This window comes from Lissotriton helveticus, chromosome 4_1 (genome assembly GCF_964261635.1).
Source record: "Lissotriton helveticus chromosome 4_1, aLisHel1.1, whole genome shotgun sequence".
NCBI classification, from domain to species: domain Eukaryota; kingdom Metazoa; phylum Chordata; class Amphibia; order Caudata; family Salamandridae; genus Lissotriton; species Lissotriton helveticus.
In genome coordinates, this window is record NC_136063.1 from 1,846,572,979 (window position 1) to 1,846,592,781 (window position 19,803).

A 19,803-nucleotide genomic window follows, 5' to 3' on the forward strand; every position below is an offset into this window, starting at 1 on the left:
GAGCTGCTCTGACGTCACTCTGTGCCGCGCTGGTATTGGTAGAGACAGCGGGTGTGTGGCGGAGCTGGTATTGTAAAGGAGGGGTGAGCGCAGAAGCGCGAGAACTTGTCTCACGAAAAGGCCGCGCACCCATTGGTCAGAAATATTTTGCAACCACCGTGTTGATTGGTTGCTGAAGAATAGAAGACGCATTTGGGTTGGGAGTGAGTTTGTAAACAAGGTCGCTAGTGGAAAGTATATGTGGCATTCGTATACTCCGGAGACTAGACCGGATCCAAGATATCTAGGGTTTTGAAAAGATCAGTGGAAAGGTGGTAAAAGCGTTATGTACGGAGAAAAGAGGAAAATGACTTTAGTAAGCAAAGTGAAAAATTATTTCAAAAGAGACAAGCCTATCAAAACTAGAGAAGGAGTTGTCATCCCACCACCGAATACTCCCGCATCTTTCATGATGTTTGATAAAGGGTACCACTCTTGTGTATGGTTGGAAAATTGGGTGGAATACACGAAGAATTACGGAATTTTGGCATTTCCGTTAGATGGTTCATTTAATAGCAGGATTCTATTCAATTTGAGAACCCGAATGAATGATTTGCATCCAAGACCCAGATTGACACAGTACGAAGCCTTAGAAGAATGGGAGATAGAGGCTTTTGAGCGAGACAAACCTAGAATGGACAAAGGGTTAACCAAATGGTATCCTAAAGTAAACCAAGAAACCCGAGAGAAAAGAATGAAACAAAAGAGACAGAATATGATAGTAGAAGGACTGTACCCTATGATGGCACTAGAAGAACCCATGGGAGGGAAAAAGACAGAAAAGCCAAACATTGGGTGACCAGTGGGGAATCCGATGACGATTATTTGGAGGACTTGTTCATGAAGAATCCACCTCCTTATAATGAAGGACCCAGATCCTCAAGTGTAGGGGATGCTTGCCTAAAACCCCCTTACCAGGAGGGATCAAGACCAGTAAGTGTAAGAGACGGCTCTCAAATACCTCCTTATCAGGAGGAGCCGAGACCTTTAACCACAGGGAATCCATTCCTGAAACCTAACTATGGTGAGGGACCCAGTATAACGCATCCAACTGCCCCGACTTTTGCCCCAACCTTGACTCCGCAAATAGTACATGAAACAAACCTGGAAAGAGTACTGCAGGAAAGAGAACGAGAGGCACTAGTTAAACAGAGAACAGAATTAATTCAGAAAATTTCCCAACTAAATACAAGTCCTGAAGCCTTGACAATTCCAGTAACTATTGGACCAGTTGTTCCTTTGTATGGGGATAAACAGCGGTGTCCAAAGACCCCAATTATTACCCCAGCTGTAGTGCAGCCGAGAAAAGAGCCATTAATTGTAGATGACCAAGAAAGTGAATGTGAGCCTGTGATTTCCTTGATGGATTTACTGATAAGGGAACCAGAAAGGGTCTTACGGAGGAAGAATACTCCTTTAAATTCAGGAGAAGTGCAGATTGAATCAGCTTCTGGTACTAGAAGTGCCACCGTAGTGACTCCTGAAGAAATCGAGAGATGGAGTCGAGAATTAGAGAAACCAAAACCTCAGTTGAAACCATTAGATATTTACAAATTAAGAATAGAATTGGAAGAACTGATGGCTGGAAATATGGGGTTAGACACACTAAATACCTTTTCCGAGGAAGAGTTGCTGTTTATCTGCAAGAGTATCACCCGTAATACCAGGGTGTTCCATGAGAAATTAATGGACACCGCGGCTAGTATGGGAATAGATATTGGGAAATCTAAAGCGTTGCAAAAACCCTACAGAGCAGAGTTCTCAGACAAAGATTTAGAAAATATGAATGTGTCAGGGAAAAAGGTACAGATCAGAGAATTATTGAACCTGTTGCAAAAATGGGGAGAATTAGAAAAATGGAAAGCCAGATGGGCAAAGAAAAAGGAGGAAATTAGATCAAAACAGATGGCTTCAGAGTATGTCTTAAAAGAAGCAGACAAGGCAGAAAAATTATATCCTATGCGAGAAGTGCCAGGTGGAAAATATGTGCATGTTCCATGGTCCCGACAAGATATTGTGTCCTTTACCAATGACTTCCCGAAACTATGAGAAAAACCTGTAGATTGGTACAGACAGGTAGAAAGGTTTGTGAAGGTACAAAAATGCCTTTGGAAAGATCTGGATGGTTTTTTCGATATCGTAGTTCCCGTAGATTTGTGGACAGAATGTAAAATCGCTATTGATTGGCCTAGTCAGGAATTCCCGAGGGACCCTATTACAGGGGCTCCTTCCGATGAGGTAATGAAAAAATACAATCAAGTAATGTTGCATCTGAAGGGAAAAGTGCATGCAAAAGAAACTGATTGGACCCGGATAGATAGAACTACCCAGGATAGAGATGAAACTGTGCATTCTTATTATGAACGACTGTTACAGGTGTTCAAAACGTATAGCGGCATAGATAACATAGAGATGAAGGACATGACTCATTTCATTTACAGGTTTGTATCAGGTTTAAGACCCGAAATTTCCCAATGGATCAAAGACAATAAAATCTGTTGGCAGTCTAAAAAAAATTGATGAGGTTTTAAGGTACGCCAAATACTGTGAGGATGAGATTTCTGACAAACGAAAGGCATTGAAGGAAAAGGTCATGTGAGCACAAGTAAAATTAGCGGAATAACAAGAAAAGCAGTTGAGTAAAATGAATAGTAATACCCAAAATCAAGGTTCTGGGGGTGGAGGGAAGCCCAGAGTAAAAATGAGCCGAGAGGAGGCCAAAAAGAAGTTCCCCTGTCACGGATGCGGACAGATAGGGCACTGGAGAGACGAGTGTCCACATGCACAGAATGGTAACATCCAAATTAATGATTTAAATCCACTGACGTAGAATGAGAAACCTAGAAAGACCCAGCAAGAGGTAAAACAGAATCAGTTGCCCCGTGCACCTAGACAGAATTTTAGGAGCAAAGTACAGCAGGGTGAAGACACCGAGGTTTGGGAAGGAAAGGAGGATAGAAATGCAGCAACTTTCCAATTTTTGTTGAATGATACCTTCCTCTGTGATGAACCTTACTGACGGTGCCTGAGGGGGGAGGACGAGGAGTGCGTGCTTGGCGCCTCCTTGCCGGTGGACCAGTCAGGGCCATACATTGAAGGAAAGGTTGAAGGAAATGATGTCACCTTTCTGTTGGACACTGGGGCTACCCGTTCTACTGTGAGAACAGCAGACGTTCCAAACCTACCCCTCTCAGAAGAAGCGATCCAAGTAGTGGGTATATCTAATCACTTGATTAGTACCCCAGTTACCGAGCCCATGGAAATTACGATAGGGAATTTCAAAGAAATGCATAGATTTGTTGTCTGTGATTCCAGTCCTGTAAACCTATTGGCACGTGGTTTGCTGTGTAAAATGAACTGTACCATCTTTTGCACACCAAAAGGCGTCGAAATTCAAACCCCGGACGAAGATGGAATATACAAATTAATGCTAATAAGACCTGACTCAGAAATTAAAAGACTGACAATACAAGACTTACCTGAAGAACTCCAACAGACAGTGAAACCAGAAGTATGGGATTTTACTGGAAAAGATGTAGGATTAATGGCAAATGTTGACCCAATTAAAATAGCCATAAAAGAAGATGCAGTTTACCCAAATACTAAACCATACAAAATGAGTGCAGAAGTGAAAGCAGGAGTTGCCATTGAAATAAAAAGATTGCTAGAAGCAAACATCATACAAGAAGTGTTGAGTAGTCCTTGCAACTCACCGATAATTGGCATCAAGAAACCTAGTGGTAAGTACAGGGTAGTGCAGGACCTGCGCAAGGTAAATAAAATCGTTATTCCTTGCTGTCCTATTGTTCCAAACCCTGCAGTGATATTGTATCAAATTCCCTTGAATGCTGAATGGTTCACCGTTATTGACTTATGTCACGCATTCTTTTCAATCCCATTGCATCCAGACAGCAAATTTATTTTCTCATTTGAATTCGACAGTCACGTGTATGTCTGGAATCGCGTCCCTCAGGGGTATACAGAAAGCCCCTCAATCTTTAATTAGATTCTGAAAAAGTGCCTTGAATCCTTGGTTTTACCTGGAGAATCAGTTTTGGTGCAATATATAGACGACCTCTTGGTGGCGTCTAAAAGTCAGAAAGACTGTGTTGTTGACACCATTGCCCTACTGAACCACTTAGGTGAAGGAGGACATAAAGTATCACCTGACAAACTACAGTTCTGTACCTCTTCAGTAAAATATCTGGAGCACCAGATAGAGAAGGGTATCAGGAAAGTTACTTCAGAAAGAATTAGGATAATTCGAAACATGCATTTACCCAAAACTCAGAAAGAGATCAGAATGTTCCTTGGAGTTGTAGGATACTGCAGACAGTGGATTGTGGGATTTGCAGTCGTAGCAAAACCTTTGATAAAGATGACAAAGAAAGGAGCAAAAGAACCAGTGGAATGGGATGAGGAAAGCATGACAGCTTTTACAAAATTACGAGAATGTCTGTGTACAGCTCCCACATTAGGAATGCCTGATTACTCGAAAGAATTTGCACTGTTTTGTGATACACGAGACAAATGTGCACTGTCAGTCCTAACTCAAGAGCATGGTTTGACTAGACGTCCAGTAGCATATTTCTCTGCTACTTTGGATCCAGTGGCTGCTGGATTACCTGGATGTCTGAAAGCAGTAGCTGCAACTTGCATGAGTCTTCAACAGAGTGGATCCATCATTATGGGACATCCTGTAACTGTATATGTTCCACATGCAGTTGTAATCCTACTGACCAGAACTAAAACCCAGTATCTCACACCTAGTCGGCTGACTAAGTATGAGAGAATCCTTGTGGGTGCAGCAAATGTAACCATTACTCGGTGTAACATACTGAATCCAGCTACCCTATTACCAAATTCACTGATTGCAGAAGCAAAGGGAGAGGTTGAGCATGACTGCATTGTTTTGACTGAGTTTAGTACCAAACCACGCCCAGATATCAAGGGAATGCCCCTGCCTGTAGAAGATTTCGAGCTGTTTGTAGATGGCTCATGTCTGAGACATGAGGATGGAGGCCTAAGTACTCCCTATGCTGTAGTTACAATATCACGTGCCGTAGAAGCATCCTATCTATATGGAGTAAAGTCTGCACAAGTAGCTGAATTGATTGCATTGACAAAAGCCTGTAAATTTGGGAAAAATAAAAGAGTAACCATATATACTGATAGCCAGTATGGTTATGGGGTTGTGCATGACTTCGGCCAATTATGGCTGCAAAGAGAGTTCCTGACTTCTTCAGGTACTCCTATCAGAAATGGAAAAGTGGTACAGGAATTACTGGAAGCAATCCAGTTACCAAAAGAATTGGCAGTGGTCAAGTGTGCTGCTCACAAATCTGGCGATGACAATGTGACAGCAGGTAATCGATATGCTGACCAACTGGCCCAACATTGTGCAAGACATAGAATGTCAGTCAATATCAAATTGGGGGGAAGCGGAAACAGCTGCCAACTTATGGTGTTTGAGAATGTACAAACATGGGAGGAACTGAGTGATTTACAGAATGCAGCAGGACCAAAGGAAAAGAGAAGATGGAGAAAGTTTGGTTGTCAACAGAGGAACGAGGATGGTGTCATTGTTTGCTCTGATGGTATGATTGTATTGCCTGACAGCTTGCTTGCTTCTATGGCCCGGCTAATACATCGAGATGCGCACATTGGTAGGGATACCATGGTCCGAGTCTTCAAACAGACATGGTTTAATTCAAAATTCAGGAAAATAGCAGAGACACTCTGCCAGAGGTGCTTGACATGTCAGCAATACAATGCCGGGAAGAAAACAGTAGTTTCACTGTGTAAAATTGGGAAAGCAGAAGGTCCTTTTATAAGGTTACAAATTGACTTTATCCAGTTACCCCCTTGTAAAGGAATGAAATACGTCCTTGTCATTGTTTGCCTGTTTTCAAAATGGGTAGAGGCATATCCTGCAAAGAAAAATGATGCTATCACTGTAGCCAAATTGTTATTACGAGAACTAATACCTAGGTATGGTTTTCCGGTCACAATTGAATCAGACAGAGGTGGGCATTTTCAGAATGAAATAATAAGTCAAATCTGTGAAGCATTCAAAATTACTCAAAAACTGCACTGTGCATATCGCGCAGAGGCTTCTGGAGTGGTGGAACAACTGAATGGCACTATCAAGTCGAGACTAGTAAAAATGTGTGAATCTACTGGCATGAACGGGATAGATGCTTTACCACTTGTCCTAATGGGAATCAGAAGTATTCCAGACCGAAAGACAGGCCTGAGTCCCCATGAGATCCTGATGGGAAGAGTAATGCGACAAGCATGGGTACCAGGACACAAACTGATAAGCATTTCTGATGATTTGGTACTAGAGTACTGCAAGCAACTGGGTGACCAAGTGCGTTCTATCTCTCACCAGATTGGGGAAGACGCCGTCGCCAGGCCAGCAACTCCAGTCCATAATCTGAATCCGGGTGAATGGGTGGTACTAAAGAAACACACCCGATCAAGTTGCCTTGCAACGAAGTGGGGGAAACCAAGACAAGTAATTCTGGTAACCACAACTGTGGTGAAGTGTGCAGGAGTGCCAAAGTGGATCCATGCCAGCCATACAAAAAAGGTAACCGAAGAGGAAGAAACTGACGCTGAAGGTTGTCCAGCTGAGGGGTCTCCAGATGTTGGTCCTGAAGTAGCTGATGACGAACAACCGAGCACCAGTCAAGATGAATGGATCCCAGTAATCAACCTGACATTCGATCCAGTAAGAACCAGAAGCCAAACCTACTTAGATAGAGAGTGGGATAGTGAGGAAGAGACAGAAATAGAAAGAGAAAATCAGATCATCGAAATCCATGTCAAATCTGATGAGGAGGAAGGTCATATAGGGACAGAACAGGTTATCGACACACCTCCAAGAACTCCTGAGACTGAAAAGGGACAGATAGAAATTAGGGCGAAATGTCAAGCGGAAGAAAATCAATGGTTCGAAGTGCTTGAACAGGATCAGATAGAAATATACGAATGTGTTCAGGACACAGAAATTGAAACGTCCAAAAGTCAAATCCAGCATACACCTGAAAAAGCCAGCTTAGCAACCAGGCAGAAGAAGCTGAAGCAAGACCTGGGACTAGTCAGACAGAAAGGGAAGAAGCAGACGTTGAAACAGAAGTGCCACAACTGAACGAAAATAAAAGAGCATTAGAAGAAAGCAAAACAACAGTGCCAGTTAAAAGATTCAAGAAAAAGAATAGAGAACCAAGGTACATCAAAAGACTGAGACTAAGACTGAAAACAGTAGAGGAGAAGCTTGAGCAAAGGAAACAATGTTCCAGTAAAACAGAGCAAACTGAAGAAAATTCTAAGCGAAGAAGCGCCCGAATAAAAAGACTGAACAATAAGTATCAGGATCCTGAATGGACTTACCTGGTGTTAGAAGAATTCGAGGATCTTGATATAAGTGACGAGAGTGATGAAGAATTGACTGCTGACCAGTCTACCGAAGAAGAAGAACCAACCTGAAGTTGCCCTGTGTAAGCAACCTGTACAAAGTTACAAAGAGGGGTTGGAAAAGCTTCTTTTGAGCGAAATGTCTGATTCCAATGTGAATGGAAGACCTAGACGCAATTGTTGTAAAACATGCTGCAAAGTATGTGTATGTAGTGTAGCTTTAGTACTAATATTATGGATAGGACTAACAATTACTATTCCTTATATGATGAGTAAAGATACTAATTTTGACTCTACAAAGATTGTGACAAAGGACACAGAAGAGCTGCAAACGAAAAATACACCACAAAGTGTAGAAGGACATAAGAAAGCACTTAGCATTAGACAAACTAAAATGGACTTAGAAGCAACAGATGAGAAAGGACTACATTATCACAGAATCAAGAACAGGACTCATTTAAACGTATTCGCAAACCTTTTAGTACATTATGTAGAAGCCATGGAAATAGAAGACTGTTATGTTTGCTTGAAGCTACCTACTTCTGTAGCTGAGGGAGTGACCTACCATCACTTGCCACTAACATATGGAATTTCCTGTAGTATTTTAGCTAGCTTATTCTATAAAAGAGGACCGTTACAGTACTATTACTCTAACTCAGACGTGATATTTTCTGAACTTCCTATACGTAGAAATCTGAACCCTGTACATATAAAAAGTGACGTAACACGTTATATGGGAGAATATTTTCTGACTATAGGTACCATAGAGTTAGGTGAAGCACATAGAGATAACTTGACCTGTTCATTACATGAACAGGAGAAAATGTTTCTAAACATGGCAGAGAAAAGGAGAGAAAGTTTCCAAAGAAAGGCAAATGATAAAAGACAGAAAACTCCTCAGTGGGCTGAAAACATGGGAAGCACCTACAATGGTGGAGCTAATCCTGCTTTGTTGCTGGATTTCGAAAGAAAGGGGAAACTCTGTCTTCATAGACAAAAGACTAGTTATTATAATAACATTTTCATTGGTTCCAGTCAATGTGAACACAATTACAAGATAATTGGAGGTTGGGGTTTCAAAAATGGGTCAGAACCTGTGTTTCCCAGAATTTATTACATATGTGGAAACAAGGCTTATTTCAAATTGCCGGATCACTGGTATGGAAGCTGCTATTTTGGAATTGTCTTCCCAAAAATATACCATGCGAATGAAATTGCTGGAAGCAATGAAAACACTAATGAATTAGTGCGTAGTAAAAGAGAAAGCGTAGGAGAAATACTAGGTGATATCTTTAGTGCATTGATACCAGCAGTGGGAGTGACTCTGAACACACACAGAATTTGCAAATTGTCAACAGTAGTGGATCGGTTATCTACTGACACTGCTGCAGGTTTCCTGATGGTCAATACCGAAATGGTTGCGATCAGATCTATGGTTTTGCAAAACAGACTTGCTCTTGACACCTTATTAGCAAAAGAGGGCGGAGTCTGTAAAATGTTGAAAGCGTAACATTGTTGCACTTACATACCTGACAAAAGTGTCGAAATCAAAAGGTATGTGAGGAACATTACAAATTTGGAAAAAGAGCTCAAACCACTGGAGGTTGACAGTGCCTGGAAGAGACTAACTGATGGTCTCTCCTCTGTAGGTCATTGGTTTTCTAACATAGGTAAAAATCTTGTGAGTAAAATACTGATGCCAATAGCAGGTATAGGTTTAATTGTGCTAATTGTCGTAATCTGCTGCAAATGTCGAAAACACAAAAAGAAATATGCTATGAATAAAAGAGGAATGAAACGGAATGTGGATGAACTAGAATTGGAGGAACTGAATAATCAAATTTAGAAAAGGGTGTAAGAATTCTCACCCTAACAAAGAAGTAAAACAAAAATTGAATCGAATGTTTGAAGAAATAGAATTGGGAAAGCTGGGAGAAGTTGGCATCTGGTTCCATCAACAGTGATGATAGTATATATCATCAAAGAGGGGATAGATGGAGCAAGGATTCACACGTTACGCGACTTGCTTGTACTCATGAACCTCGAATAGCGTTAATAGTCTAATCAAAATGTTTGTCTTACTAATATTGCACATTTTACACTACACGGGGTGTCCCAGAGACGCTTGCCTATGTGTTTACTAAACTGTAATAACGCTTGCCACTAAAAATGGCCGCTGCTTCGTGGGAATTTAGTCTGCGCATGCGTCGGTCATAACCACGTGATGTGACGCACTCGCAGTTCTGGTGGGAAATGTTTGCTCATGCGCAATACTGCTAAAATGGCCGCTTTGTTTTCTCATATGCTCCGTGCTTGCAAAGCTGCTTTCGCAAAGTCGTTCGTTCCGCACTTATCCTAATGCTGTAGTTATTATAAAGTAAGGGGTATAGTGTAGCTATTCATGGTATACAGTGTATTCATTTTTCTGTATTTCTAAATTGTTTTCGCTTACTTTTCATGTACTGAATTCTTTGGGGCCTGAGGAACACTCGTGACTCCATCTTGAAAAGCCTTTCTGGTACTTGTCACGTGATGAGGGAAAGAACCTCATGATGCAGTGGAGCCCAGCCAGCTGGCAGCCAAAGCCAAGATGCTCCTGGGAACCTGAACTACGACCCAGCTGCAGAAGCCGACTTGTACCTAAAACTGTTACAATTGTATTTCACTACTGTATACTCTATTGTATTCTGTAAATCTAGTGTCATGGGAAGCTAGAACTTAAGGGGTGGGTACGAGAACTGAATATTAAGTCTGGGAAAGTCAAAATCTTAGGTAAATGGTGACCTAATCCCCTCCTTTGTCCAATCAGAACTTGGGGACCCTTTCACTTGCAACATTAGTGGGTGGTACACTGACCCGAAAACAGTATAACTAGCCTAGGTTTAGCTAGAGAATTTGTCCGACTTGTCCGAATAGCTGACTTGTCACTGACCCAACAAACTCTATAGGTGATTGATACAGAGAGCTGCGGAGCACTCTGTCCGTAATTTCCACAAACTCAATCGGGGTTTGGAAACCTTAAGTGCTGGCGAAGCACTTTGCTGGGAGGTTCGAGAACCCAATCGGGGTTACTTGCAGATTCCTTGCAGAGAGGGAGTAGCGCAGGCGTTGCATCCGAAGCTGCAGGTGTTGGTCATACCCTTAGACGAATCCGGTCCTGATCCAAATCCTGGGGTTATCCTGTCCTGACTGTCCATGAGCCGTACCTGTTCGCCTACCGGCAACCTAAGTCCTTGAGGGTCCTGTCCCTGCCTTTCCCAACTGACCCGTGGCCAGTGTTAGTTCTTCAATCTGTCCTAGGTAAATATAATCCATGTGGGTGTCCGTCATTCTAAACTCTTTCCTATTGTCTTGAACGAAGTACATATGTCATTTAACCTTGCTCTTTAAATGAGATTTTTCATGTTTTATGGTTTATTAGCGTGTTCCACTTTTTACCTACCTTTAGTATATGCTAAAACTGTTTGCATATATGGTTGTTCAATTCTTACCCTTCCTATAGAGAATAAGCATATCTGGATAAATCAAATAGACTGAGTCTCATTTCCTCTGAATCGTTAGTGAGTTTCGAAAGTCTACTTTGATTAGTATGTTCCCTTTCTTTACCCGCCTTTAGTGAAGTTGTGAAGTTCTGTTTAGCTAAAATAGCGTGTTCCTTATTTTCCCTTCCTTTATTTTTCATGATTCTAAATGTTTCTTACTCTCATACATAGTTATACAATTGTTATGATTCTCGTGATAGATATTTTGATTGGGGTGAACCTTTGGCTCATGACACTAGAAGATAATAATGATTAGATAAAGGTCTTGAAAACTTCCCGAGTTTGTGGTTATTTAAGAGTACAAAAACATTATTCAACTGTATATGGTATTTTTGTTTTTGCTTACTTATTTTCACAGCTAGCTCCCTGATCCATTGTGGTCATTAGGTACCCGTAACAGTGGAGTGGTAAGTCGGGTACATTGGAAATACAATAGGAAGGAACAGGGATACTGGTAGTAGAGTGTAAGGTTACCCGATTAATAAATATGGAAGATTGAATTTATGGGCCCAATGCGTATATGGTAAAATTTGTGAGTCGGGTGACCTTCGCGCTCTATCAGTATTTTTCTGGTAGCCAGAGGATGGTTAGGGACTAGTTAAAAATAGGTTTAGGGACTAGTTAAAGATAGGTAAGGACTAGTTAAGATAGGTAGGTAGGTTATTTGCTGCTAATTGTGAAAATGTTGCTGCTAAACGTTCGAACGAATTTACAAATGTTTTATTGCTTTGAAAAATTATGAAATGTTTTAAGTTGGTTTTCTTGCTGCTATATTGATATATGTTCTAACAAACCTCGTTAGTGATTGTTATATGTTTGTCTGGAATCCCCGGGGAATAGAATAGCGAGTGGTGAGGAGAATCCACTTCGCTCTGAGGTCAGTGGCTCGAGGAAAATTAGTGCATGGTAAGGCAGAACTGGAAGCGCTAATTAGGGCTTCTGTATGAATAGTTGAATAAATGATAGCAACGAGTTTGCTAATGAAACTTCAGTTGTGATATAACCTAGTAAGGGTCACACGAGAAAGGAGTAGTAGGTTCATCGGAGCTTGAGTGATAGCAAAAGAGTTCGCTAGTGAAACTTTAGACTTAGTATATATCCCGAAAAGAGTGGATGAGTCGAAGAAGTAGCAGGTTCTCTAATGCTTGAGTGAAGGGTAGGCAGAAGAGATCTATCCGTAGTGTATGAAAAGTAGACAGAAGAGGTTTACTTGCAGTAAAACAAAACTTTCCTTTCTAGACACTCGAGTACAGTGGCGAATGTTTTACATTGTAAATTAAATAAAGCACTTGCACTTTAAGAAAGAAATCAAGTTTCCGTTACCTTGTGAAGGAGGGAGTCAGTTGCGGAGCTGCTCTGACGTCACTCTGTGCCGCGCTGGTATTGGTAGAGACAGCGGGTGTGTAGCGGAGCTGGTATTGTAAAGAAGGGGTGAGCGCAGAAGCATGAGAACTTGTCTCACGGAAAGGCCGCGCACCCATTGGCCAGAAATATTTTGCAACCACCGTGTTGATTGGTTGCTGAAGAATAAAAGACGCATTTGGATTGGGAGTGAGTTTGTAAACAAGGTCGCCAGTGGAAAGTATATGTGGCATTCGTATACTCCGGAGACTAGACCGGATCCAAGATATCTAGGGTTTGGAAAAGATCAGTGGAAAGGTGGTAAAAGCGTTATGTACGGAGAAAAGAGGAAAATGACTTTAGTAAGCAAAGTGAAAAATTATTTCAAAAGAGACAAGCCTATCAAAACTAGAGAAGGAGTTGTCATCCCACCACCGAATACTCCCGCATCTTTCATGATGTTTGATAAAGGGTACCACTCTTGTGTATGGTTGGAAAATTGGGTGAAATACACGAAGAATGACGGAATTTTGGCATTTCCGTTAGATGGTACATTTAATAGCAGGATTCTATTCAATTTGAGAACGCGAATGAATGATTTGCATCCCAGACCCAGATTGACACAGTACGAAGCCTTAGAAGAATGGGAGATAGAGGCTTTTGAGCGAGACAAACCTAGAATGGACAAAGGGTTAACCAAATGGTATCCTAAAGTAAACCAAGAAACCCGAGAGAAAAGAATGAAACAATGGAGACAGAATATGATAGTAGAAGGACTGTACCCTATGATGGCATTAGAAGAACCCATAGGAGGGAAAAAGACAGAAAAGACCAAACATTGGGTGACCAGTGGGGAATCCGATGACGATTATTTGGAGGACTTGTTCATGAAGAATCCACCTCCTTATAATGAAGGACCCAGATCCTCAAGTGTAGGGGATGCTTGCCTAAAACCCCCTTACCAGGAGGGATCAAGACCAGTAAGTGTAAGAGACGGCTGTTAAATACCTCCTTATGAGGAGGAGCTGAGACCTTTAACCACAGGGAATCCATTCCTGAAACATAACTATGGTGAGGGACCCAGTATGACGCATCCAACTGCCCCGACTTTTGCCCCAACCTTGACTCCGCAAATAATACATGAAACAAACCTGGAAAGAGTACTGCAGGAAAGAGAACGAGAGGCACCAGTTAAACAGAGAACAGAATTAATTCAGAAAATTTCCCAACTAAATACAAGTCCTGAAGCCTTGACAATTCCAGTAACTATTGGACCAGTTGTTCCTTTGTATGGGGATAAACAGGGGTGTCCAAAGACTCCAATTATTACCCCAGCTGTAGTGCAGCCGAGAAAAGAGCCATTAATTGTAGATGACCAAGAAAGTGAATGTGAGTCTGTGATTTCCTTGATGGATTTACCGATAAGGGAACCAGAAAGGGTTTTACGGAGGAAGAATACTCCTTTAAATTCAGGAGAAGTGCAGATTGAATCAGCTTCTGGTACTAGAAGTGCCACCGTAGTGACTCCTGAAGAAATCGAGAGATGGAGTCGAGAATTAGAGAAACCAAATCCTCAGTCGAAACCATTAGATATTTACAAATTAAGAATAGAATTGGAAGAACTGATGGCTGGAAATATGGGGTTAGACAGACTAAATACCTTTTCCGAGGAAGAGTTGCTGTTTATCTGCAAGAGTGTCACCCGTAATACCAGGGTGTTCCATGAGAAATTAATGGACACCGCGGCTAGTATGGGAATAGATATTGGGAAATCCAAAGCGTTGCAAAAACCCTACAGAGCAGAGTTCTCAGACAAAGATTTAGAAAATATGAATGTGTCAGGGAAAAAGGTACAGATCAGAGAATTATTGAACCTGTTGCAAAAATGGGGAGAATTAGAAAAAAGGAAAGCCAGATGGGCAAAGAAAAAGGAGGAAATTAGATCAAAACAGATGGCTTCAGAGTATGTCTTAAAAGAAGCAGACAAGGCAGAAAAATTATATCCTATGCGAGAAGTGCCAAGTGGAAAATATGTGCATGTTCCATGGTCCCGAAAGGATATTGTGTCCTTTACCAATGACTTCCCGAAACTACGAGAAAAACCTGTAGATTGGTACAGACAGGTAGAAAGGTTTGTGAAGGTACAAAAATGCCTTTGGAAAGATCTGGATGGTTTTTTCGATATCGTAGTTCCCGTAGATTTGTGGACAGAATGTAAAATCGCTATTGATTGGCCTAGTCATGAATTCCCGAGGGACCCTATTACAGGGGCTCCTTCCGATGAGGTAATGAAAAAATACAATCAAGTAATGTTGCATCTGAAGGGAAAAGTGCCTGCAAAAGAAACAGATTGGACCCGGATAGATAGAACTACCCAGGATAGAGATGAAACTGTGCATTCTTATTATGAACGACTGTTACAGGTGTTCAAAACGTATAGCGGCATAGATAACATAGAGATGAAGGACATGACTCATTTCATTTACAGGTTTGTATCAGGTTTAAGACCCATAATTTCCCAATGGATCAAAGACAATAAAATCTTTTAGGCAGTCTAAAAAAAATTGATGAGGTTTTAAGGTACGCCAAATACTGTGAGGATGAGATGGCTGACAAACGAAAGGCATTGAAGGAAAAGGTCATGTGGGCACAAGTAAAATTAGCAGAACAACAAGAAAAGCAGTTGAGTAAAATGAATAGTAATACCCAAAATCAAAATCAAGGTTCTGGGGGTGGAGGGAAGCCCAGAGTAAAAATGAGCCGAGAGGAGGCCAAAAAGAAGTTCCCCTGTCACGGGTGCGGACAGATAGGGCACTGGAGAGACGAGTGTCCACATGCACAGAATGGTAACATCCAAATTAATGATTTAAATCCACTGACGCAGAATGAAAAACCAAGAAAGACCCAGCAACAGGTAAAACAGAATCAGTTGCCCCGTGCACCTAGACAGAATTTTAGGAGCAAAGTACAGCAGGGTGAAGACACTGAGGTTTGGGAAGGAAAGGAGGATAGAAATGCAGCAACTTCGCAATTTTTGTTGAATGATACCTTCCTCTGTGATGAACCTTACTGACGGTGCCTGAGGGGGGAGGACGAGGGGTGCGTGCTTGGCGCCTCCTTGCCGGTGGACCAGTCAGGGCCATACATTGAAGGAAAGGTTGAAGGAAATGATGTCACCTTTCTGTTGAACACTGGGGCTACCCGTTCTACTGTGAGAACAGCAGACGTTCCAAACCTACCCCTCTCGGGAGAAGCGATCCAAGTAGTGGGTGTATCTAATCAATTGATTAGTACCCCAGTTACCGAGCACATGGAGATTACGATAGGGAATTTCAAAGAAATGCATAGATTTGTTGTCTGCGATTCCAGTCCTGTAAACCTATTGGGACGTGATTTGCTGTGTAAAATGAACTGTACCATCTTTTGCACACCAAAAGGCGTCGAAATTCAAACCCTGGACGAAGATGGAATATACAAATTAATGCTAATAAGACCTGACTCGGAAATTAAAAGACTGACAATACAAGACTTACCTGAAGAACTCCAACAGACAGTGAAACCAGAAGTATGGGATTTTACTGGAAAAGATGTAGGATTAATGGCAAATGTTGACCCAATTAAAATAGCCATAAAAGAAGATGCAGTTTACCCAAATACTAAACCATACAAAATGAGTGCAGAAGTGAAAGCAGGAGTTGCCATTGAAATAAAAAGATTGCTAGAAGCAAACATCATACAAGAAGTGTTGAGTAGTCCTTGCAACTCACCGATAATTGGCATCAAGAAACCTAGTGGTAAGTACAGGGTAGTGCAGGTCCTGCGCAAGGTAAATAAAATTGTTATTCCTTGCTGTCCTATTGTTCCAAACCCTGCAGTGATTTTGTATCAAATTCCCTGGAATGCTGAATGGTTCACCGTTATTGACTTATGTCACGCATTCTTTTCAATCCCATTGCATCCAGACAGCAAATTTCTTTTCTCATTTGAATTCGACAGTCACGTGTACGTCTGGAATCGCGTCCCTCAGGGGTATACAGAAAGCCCCTCAATCTTTAATCAGATTCTGAAAAAGTGCCTTGAATCCTTGGTTTTACCTTGAGAATCAGTTTTGGTGCAATATATAGACGACCTCTTGGTGGCGTCTAAAAGTCAGAAAGACTGTGTTGTTGACACCATTGCCCTACTGAACCACTTAGGTGAAGGAGGACATAAAGTATCACCTGACAAACTACAGTTCTGTACCTCTTCAGTAAAATATCTGGAGCACCAGATAGAGAAGGGTATCAGGAAAGTTACTTCAGAAAGAATTAGGATAATTCGAAACATGCATTTACCCAAAACTCAGAAAGAGATCAGAATGTTCCTTGGAGTTGTAGGATACTGCAGACAGTGGATTGTGGGATTTGCAGTCGTAGCAAAACCTTTGATAAAGATGACAAAGAAAGGAGCAAAAGAACCAGTGGAATGGGATGAGGAAAGCATGACAGCTTTTACAAAATTACGAGAATGTCTGTGTACAGCTCCCGCATTAGGAATGCCTGATTACTCGAAAGAATTTGCACTGTTTTGTGATACACAAGACAATTGTGCACTGTCAGTCCTAACTCAAGAGCATGGTTTGACTAGACGTCCAGTAGCATATTTCTCTGCTACTTTGGACCCAGTGGCTGCTGGATTACCTGGATGTCTAAAAGCAGTAGCTGCAACTTGCATGAGTCTTGAACAGAGTGAATCCATCATTATGGGACATCCTGTAACTGTATATGTTCTACATGCCGTTGTAATCCTACTGACCAGAACTAAAACCCAGTATCTCACACCTAGTCGGCTGACTAAGTATGAGATAATCCTTGTGGGTGCAGCAAATGTAACCATTACTCGGTGTAACATACTGAATCCAGCTACCCTATTACCAAATTCACTTATTGCAGAAGCAAAGGGAGAGGTCGAGCATGACTGCATTGACCTGACTGAGTTTAGTACCAAACCATGCCCATATATCAAGGAAATGCCCCTGCCTGTAGAAGATTTCGAGCTGTTTGTAGATGGCTCATGTCTGAGACATGAGGATGGAGGCCTAAGTGCTGCCTATGCTGTAGTTACAATATCACGTGCCGTAGAAGCATCCTATCTATATGGAGTAAAGTCTGCACAAGTAGCCGAATTGATTGCATCGACAAAAGCCTGTAAATTTGGGAAAAATAAAAGAGTAACCATATATACTGATAGCCAGTATGGTTATGGGGCTGTGCATGACTTCGGCCAATTATGGCTGCAAAGAGAGTTCCTGACTTCTTCAGGTACTCCTATCAGAAATGGAAAAGTGGTACAGGAATTACTGGAAGCAATCCAGTTACCAAAAGAATTGGCAGTGGTCAAGTGTGCTGCTCACAAATCTGGTGATGACAATGTGACAGCAGGTAATCGATATGCTGACCAACTGGCCCAACATTGTGCAAGACATAGAATGTGAGTCAATATCAAATTGGGGGGAAGCGGAAACAGCTGCCAACTTATGGTGTTTGAGAATGTACAAACATGGGAGGAACTGAGAGGTTTACAGAATGCAGCAGGACCAAAGGAAAAGAGAAGATGGAGAAAGTTTGGTTGTCAACAGAGGAACGAGGATGGTGTCATTGTTTCCTCTGATGGTATGCCTGTATTGCCTGACAGCTTGCTTGCTCCTATGGCCCGGCTAATACATGGAGATGCGCACATTGGTAGGGATGCCATGGTCCGAGTCTTCAAACAGACAGGGTTTAATTCAAAATTCAGGAAAATAGCAGAGACACTCTGCCAGAGGTGCTTGACATGTCAGCAATACAATGCCGGGAAGAAAACAGTAGTTTCACTGGGTAAAATTGGGAAAGCAGAAAGTCCTTTTATAAGGTTACAAATTGACTTTATCCAGTTACCCCCTTGTAAAGGAATGAAATACGTCCTTGTCATTGTTTGCCTGTTTTCAAAATGGGTAGAGGCATATCCTGCAAAGAAAAACGATGCTATCACTGTAGCCAAATTGTTACTACGAGAACTAATACCTAGGTGCGGTTTTCCGGTCACAATTGAATCAGACAGAGGTGGGCATTTTCAGAATGAAATAATGAATCAAATCTGTGAAGCATTCAAAATTACTCAAAAACTGCACTGTGCATATCGCCCAGAGGCTTCTGGAGTGGTGGAACAACTGAATGGCACTATCAATTTGAGACTAGGAAAAATGTGTGAATCTACTGGCATGAACTGGATAGATGCTTTACCACTTGTCCTAATGGGAATCAGAAGTATTCCAGACCGAAAGACAGGCCTGAGTCCCAATGAGATCCTGATGGGAAGAGTAATACGACAAGCATGGGTACCAGGACACAAACTGATAAGCATTTCTGATGATTTGGTACTAGAGTACTGCAAGCAACTGGGTGACCAAGTGCGTTCTATCTGTCACCAGATTGGGGAAGACGCCGTCGCCAGGCCAGCATCTCCAGTCCATAATCTGAATCCGGGTGATTGGGTGGTACTAAAGAAACACACCTGATCAAGTTGCCTTGCACCGAAGTGGGGAAAACCAAGACAAGTAATTCTGGTAACCACAACTGCGGTGAAGTGTGCAGGAGTGCCAAAGTGGATCCATGCCAGCCATACGAAAAAGGCTACCGAAGAGGAAGAAACTGACGCTGAAGGTTGTCCAGCTGAGGGGTCTCCAGATGTTGGTCCTGAAGTAGATGATGACGAACAATCGAGCACCAGTCAAGATGAATGGATCCCAGTAATCAACTTGACATTCGATCCAATAAGAACCAGAAGCCAAACCTACTTAGATAGAGAGTGGGATAGTGAGGAAGAGACAGAAATAGAAAGAGAAAATCAGATCATCGAAATCCATGTCAAATCTGATGAGGAGGAAGGTCATATAGGGACAAAACAGGTTATCGACACACCTCCAAGAACTCCTGAGACTGAAAAGGGACAGATAGAAATTAGGGCGAAAGTTCAAGCGGAAGAAAATGAAAGGTTCGAAGTGCTTGAACAGGATCAGATAGAAATAGACGAATGTGTTCAGGACACAGAAATTGAAACGTCCAAAAGTCAAATCCAGCATACACCTGAACAAGGCCAGCTTAGCACCCAGGCAGAAGAAGCTGAAGCAAGACCTGGGACTAGTCAGACAGAAAGTGAAGAAGCAGACGTTGAAACAGAAGTGCCACAACTGAACGAAAATAAAAGAGCATTAGATGAAAGCCAAACTACAGTGCCAGTTAAAAGATTCAAGAAAAAGAATAGAGAACCAAGGTACATCAAAAGACTGAGACTAAGACTGAAAACAGTAGAGGAGAAGCTTGAGCAAAGGAAACAAGGTTCCAGTAAAACAGAGCAAACTGAAGAACATTCTAAGCGAAGAAGTGCCCGAATAAAAAGACTGAACAATAAGTATCAGGATCCTTAATGGACTTACCTGGTG